Source organism: Trichechus manatus, unplaced genomic scaffold (genome assembly GCF_000243295.1).
Source record: "Trichechus manatus latirostris isolate Lorelei unplaced genomic scaffold, TriManLat1.0 scaffold00079, whole genome shotgun sequence".
Classification (NCBI taxonomy): Eukaryota; Metazoa; Chordata; class Mammalia; order Sirenia; family Trichechidae; genus Trichechus; species Trichechus manatus.
Window position 1 is genome coordinate 363,531 of NW_004444015.1, and position 6,883 is coordinate 370,413.

The following is a 6,883-nucleotide window of genomic DNA, read 5'->3' on the forward strand; positions in this document are numbered from 1 at the left end:
TGGAGGCATTCTCACCCCTGAAGGAGGACTTCCCAAAGCATCTTAATTCCAGAGTAGTGGGGATGTTAAAGGTCTTGGGATGAAACTCCGGCATCTTGACGACTACTAACAACAACAAGGCCCGATGGTTGGCTAAGGAGGGGTTCAGACTGCACACACCCTGTGTCTGCAGAAAGGAGGGGTAGTTTCTGCCAGAAGTGTCTTAACAGGAGGCTCCCCTACAAGCCCACCTCCTCAAAGTCTCTGGCTCTGGAAGGGAAGCACATGCTACTTTTTTTTTTTTTACCTTTAGTCATTTAATGATAGCAAAGCATGGGCCGCTTTATTGTGTCTCTCTTGCTGCACGACTAATTAGGACTTAAGGGAAGCATCGGGCGGTAACACCTGTTTGATCGTTTGATCTGTTATGGTGATCTCGGCTCTCCAGAGAACAGGAACACGTTCACCGGGTGTAGAAAGGAGAAATATGGAAATCATCATTAGTGACTGCTCATTGTTCCTTTCCCCAAATCAAGTTTAGCGCATCGGCCTTGTAAGGCATATGCTGAAAGTTGTTAGTATTGGTTATTAAAAGGGATTAGCAAAAAGATTGCTTTACATTTTCTTGACCTGGGATTTCCAATCTCTTTAAAAGTATAGTGAAATATATCATACACACAATAGAATAGTAATAACAATTAATCAGAAGAACTCACCATTTACCTTATGAAATAGAACATTACCAGTAATTTAGAAGCCCTCTGTGTCCCACCCTTAGCCAACCCCTTCCTTTCCCTGCCCAATGGTGATCTCTCTCCTGGATTTTGTATTGATCACTCCTTTGCTCCTTTTTTTAGTTTTTGTTGCTTCCACATGCATCCCTGAACAGTGTGTGGTTTAGTTTTACCTGGTTTTCAACTTTAAATGAAATAATACTCTAGAGAATTTTCTGTTACTTGCTTCTTTCACTTACTGTCTTTTTGAGATTTTCCATGTTGATGCATCTGACTGTAGTTTGTTCTTGGTCTAGGTGAACATCGCCTTCCTTGGAGTTGTGCCATACATAGCCATATGCAGCATTCCTGGCTGTAGAGTAACCCTTGTACGAGTAGACCAGAATTCATATACCATTCTATCAATTGGACTGTTTCCCGTTTTTGGCAATTTGGTGCAAGGCTGCTATGAACATTCTTGTACATGTCTCATGGTACAAGTTTTCTAGGGAACATACTTAGCAATGTAATTGCTGGATCATAGAATATGTTCAACTTTACCAGGTAATGCCAAGCTATTTTTCAAAGTGATTGTGTCCATTTGGTTCCTTCAAGAAGCAGCTGCTAAGATAGAATTAGATGTGCAAGGGATGTATTTGCGGGATGCCTACGAAGGATGAAGAGAGAGCGGGACTAAACAGAAAGAGCCTTCAGACTGCAATGCAGATCTGCACCCTATGAAAGGAGGTGGGGAAAGAAGGAGGCCAAAAGGGTGTTTTCTTTTTGTCTAAAAACTTTATTTTTTTACCTTTCACATTTAAATCTGCAACTTGTCTGTAATTGACTTTTTAAAAATTTTTATTTTGTTGTCATTGTTGGGAATACACACAGCAAAACATACACCAGTTCAACAGTTTCTACATGTACAATTTAGTGACATTGATTACATTCTTCGAGTTGTGCAGCCATTCTCACCCGCCATTCTCACCCTCCTTCTCTCAGCCCTTCCTCCCCCACTGACATAAACTCACTTCTCCCTAAGGTTCCTATCTGATCTTTCAAGTTGCTGTTGTTGATGTGATCCATATAGACAGTTCTTAAAAGAGTGTAATGCTCAAGGCAGACATTTTTTACTAGTTAAGCTAGACTCTTGTTGGGTTTTAAGAAGATGTCAGTGGTTATTTTTTATAATTAACTTTTGTGTTTGGTGTGAAGTCAGGTCTAGATACATTTTTTTCCCCACTTTGATATCCACTAGACTAGGGTCCATTTATTGCAAAAGTCATTGATGTTTAATATTGATCTTTTATATTTGGAATGACATAGATGTGAGGATGCTTGCTATGTAATTAGTCACATGATCATGGAGCTGAATAAAAAGAAATACCAAATTCTTTATTGTCAGGCAGAATATAAAGTAGTGGTTAAAATTTTGGCTTAGGAGTCAGAATGCTTGAGTTCAAAACGTTGCTCTACCACTTACGAGTTGGGTTGATCTTTGATAGCTTAGTTAACTTACTTCTGGCTCAGTTTCCTCATATATCAGATATAGATTACAGTAGTAATAGGAGTAGTAGTAAAACAAAAAACCACACCAGTTACCATTAGGTCAACTTTGACTCATCGTAACCCCACATGTGTCGGAAAAGAACTGTGCTCCATAAGTTTTCAATGGTTGTAACCTTTCAGAAACAGATTGGCAGGCCTCTCTTCTGAAGCACCTCTGGGTGAGCTCGAATCACCAAACTTTTGATTAGTAGTTGAGCACGTAACCATTTGCGCCACCCAGATGGCCTTAGTAGTACTAGTAGTATATATTTTAGAGGGTTGCTGTGGGGGATTAAACGAGATAACACTCATAAAACAGAATAGTGACTGGTGGATAGTAACGCTCCATAAGTGTTAGGTATTATATTGCAGTCATAGTTATAAGTGCCAGTCCCAACTATTCCCGGGCTATTCAGATGGTTAATGCCTATAAATAGGAATGCATTTTCTTTTAAAATCTATTATTGAAAATTCTGTGGTATTTTTTTAACCCATGCAGTTTTAATCAAATATCTTTCCTTTTCTTAAATGAGGGTGATGATGATGTTACCTCTCTAGGAGGGCAGTTCTGAGCATTCACCAGCTTATCTCCTACAAAGCATGTTTGCAGGCATTATTGTCAAAACCAGATAATCCAACCAGACGCTTAGGCTTTCCAAAGTTTCACCTGGTCCACAGCATGCAAAAGGCAAAATTTCAAAACCAGCTTCCTAAAACACTCCATTCCAGAGTTTGCTGAAATATGAGCAAGAAACTCTATCCCTTTAAAGAAAAGAGAGATGACCATTATTTTAATAAAAGTCTTACAACCTTTCTAGAAGTTTACTAATGCTATGAAGCGTTTTCTCTTCTGTTTCAGAATTTGTCTATTCAGCCCGGATGCTGCACAGAAAATATGAGGAACTAGCTGGAATTTGAATAGATCTCTGCTGTGGGTTTTTTTTTTTTTTCATGGTAGGATAGGGCTGATTTGACCATCTGCAAACGGACCAGCAGTTGTTGGTGAGGAGCTGAGAACTTTAACCTTTGAAGGTTTCTAATTCTGGAACACAGTCACACAGTCTTAGCCAAAATAGAACTGGTGTACTGAGTAAGACAGACAAAGAACAAGTAGGCTGTTAACCAGATGATACTTTACTGCTGCTAAAATCAATTCTGGGATAACCCCCACCTTAAAATCACTTGAGCATAAACCCTGAGACACTCTCAAGGAACAAAAACACCAGTGGAACCACACAATGTCCCCTGGGCTACATAGAACAGCTGTCAGAGCGTACAGCCTTGAACTTCACGTCTCTAACTCCTAGAGGCATTTGAAGTTTTCTCTCATCTTTTGGGTAAAATCTTGGTTCTTGAGCACAGAAAAATTACTTCTGTCATACATACTTTCTGATCCTTTACTCTACAGTCTTTTTATGAAGCACTCCCCAAAAGTTTCTGAACACCCACTATATGCAACCATTATGGTGGATGATTTGGGTGACTGTACCCTTCTCTCAGAGAGCTTCAGCTCAGTAGGGAGGAAGTGCAATCTGTCCATACAACAGTAGAGTGGAGTATGAAAGGCACAGTCCTTGGAACACACAGACCTGGGTTCAAGTTCAGCTCCACTCCTTATAAGATGGGCAAGGTTTTTCATCTCAGGTTCCTTACTTATAAAATAGGGATAAGAGTGCCTACTTATTGTTGTGAGGATTAAAATAGGTAAGGCATATACAGCTCTCAGAGGAGGTACATAGAAGATGCTTAATAAATGTGGATATTGGTTGTTGTTATCACTGTAGTTTGAGGAGGAGGGTGGGAGGGACCTTTCACCTGGAGAAAGAAGCTAGGTGGATTTCTTGAAGAGATAGAAGATGGCTTTTGAGGACAGATAGGTAGGTTTAGAATATGTGATGACTGGAAGGAGGCGAGATGGGGCCGGTCTTCAAAACAGAGGGATATATGTTTGTATTAGCCTGAGGAAAGGTGCGGAGAAAAAGACCCAGGCTCTTTACACTGATTACCTCAAAAAAAGGGGATGGGATATGACAAGGAGCGATTATAAACATTTTCCTTATGTACCTTGGGACGGTTTCACTTATTATGACTAGCTTGTATCTGCTTGTAATAAAATATATATTAAAGAAAATCATTTTTAAAAGCCCCACAAAGCGGAGAAAAGAGCACAGAAGTGAGAAAACCTGGGAGCAGGGAGAAGACTTGGCCAGAGTAGATAAGGTTATAAGGTAGAGTGGGGCCAGCTTATGGAGAGTAACAATTGGAGTTTGATTTTTTTTCTCGAAGTTGTGGGGAGCCCTGGAAAATTTTCAAATAGGGAATGACATAAGAAAACCGATTTTTTTTTTCCTGGGATTGAAGACATTTTCACCTGGGGCTTTTTGGTTGAACAGTGTCCCAGGTGCTTTCTGGAGATTTTCCCGTCTCCCTTGTATTTGCCTTTTTTTTTTGTTTTTAATTATTACAAACTTTATTTTTAAAAGAAGTTTTAGGCCTACAGAAAAGTTGTGCAGAAAGTATATAGAGTTCCTGTATAACCCGCTCACCTCTGTGCGCTCGTGGTTTCTCCTGTTATTAACATCTTGCATTCCTGTGGTACATTTGTTACAATTGATGAGCCAATGTCGATACATTATTATTAGCTAAAGTCCATAGTTTACATTAGGGTTCACTCTTGTGTTGTACAGTCAGTTTTGACAAATGCTTAATGTTAATGTCATGTGTCCACCATTACAGTATCATGCAGAATAGTTTCACTGCCCTAAAAATGCCCTGTGTCCCACCTATTTATCTCTCCTCTTTCCCCTGAAAGCCTGACACTGACCCTCTCACTGCCTCTATAGTCTTACCTTTTCCAGAATGTCATATAGTTGGAATCAATCCAGTATGTAGCCTTTTCACACTGGCTTGATATCAATGGCTTGATAGCTCATTTCTTTTTATTGCTGAATAATACTCTGTTGTAAACCAAAACCAAACCCGTTGCTGTTGAGTCCATTCTGACTCATAGTGATCCTATAGGACAGAGTAGAACGGCCCCATAGGGTTTCCAAGGAGTGGCTGGTGGATTCAAACTGCCGACATTTTGGTTGGCAGCAGAGCACTTAAGCGCTGTGCCACCAAGGCTCCAATACTCCATCGGACCCGTTTATTGAAGGAAGTCTTGGTTACATCCAGTTTGGGGCAATCATGAATAAAGCTGCCATAAACATTCATAAGCACATGGACATACGTTTTCATCTCATTTGGGAATGCTTTTGGCGTTCGAGGAGCCCTGATGATTAAGCGTTCGGCTGCTAACCGAAAGGTCAGTGATTTGAACCCACCAGCCACTCCACGGGAGAAAGATGGGGCAATCTGCTTCCATAAAGATTTACAGCCTTGGAAACCCTATGGGCAGTTCTACTCTGTCCTATAGGATCGCTATGAGTCAGAATCAACTCAACAGCAGTGAGTTTGCACCTTGGGTTGGCTTTTGAACTTGTTGTTTTTATGGCTGTTGCCTCCATGAGACTGTCAATTCTGTAAAGGAAGCCTCTATCCTGATCCACGGACTTGGGATGTTCTAGCCTCTACAATCTTGTGAGCCGTTTCCTTGATATAAATCTTTCTCTCTATATATATTTATACGCTTTACTGGTTTTGATTCCCTAGAGAATCCAGCCTAAGACAAAGGTCACAGCTAAATCTGAAAAACAACAGAAGTTAATTCTTGCCTTTGAATCGAGTTTTGTCCTGATACAGAGAGTGGAGGCAAAACCTCTCTGGGCAGGAAGAGCTGGACGAGAGTTTGGAGAGGAAATAGCAGAATTAATTAATTCTGTATGGAAGCCCCATGTGTGTTACTTTCTCCATCAAGCTGAGGCCCAGGATAGGCACGACATGTTGCTATTGTTGTTAGTAGCCTTTGAGTCGAGTAGCCATCTGCTTGTCTTCTGTGAAAAGCCTGTTTGTGTCTTTGTCCATTTTTTTAAATTGAGTTGTTGTCTTTTATTGATATATAGGAATTCTTTACATATTTTAGATATTAATGTTTTATCAGTATATTGCAAATATATTATTACAGTTTTCCTTCTCTTTATGATATCTTTTAATGAGTAGAAAATTTTAATTATAATATAGTTGAATTTATCAAGCTTTTCCTTTATACATGGTGCTATTTACCCCTGCCTTTGGGTCCTAGAGATATTCTCCTATATTTCCTTCTGAAAAAAATTGTTTACCTTTAAAGTAAGGTAGGGATCTAATTTTTTTTTTTATTGTACTTCAGGTGAAGGCTTACAGAACAAATAGTTTCTCATGAAACAGAAGTACAAATGTTGTTTATGACATTGGTTAACAACCCCACAACATGTCAACCCTCTAAATTCTCAACCTTTTTTTTGGTGAAAATACACATAGCCAAAGATACACCATTTCAAAAAAAATTTCTACATGCACAGTTCAGTGACATCTATTACGTTCTCATTTAACAATTACTACAAATGTTGCCATATGACAATGGTTAACAAACTCACAACACATCAACAATATCCTTACTCAACCTTGGGTTCCCTATCACCAGCTTCCTTGTCCCCTTCTGCTTTCTGGCCCTTGTCACTAGACTCCTGTACCTTGTTAGTCTCATTTGGTTTTACGGGGCT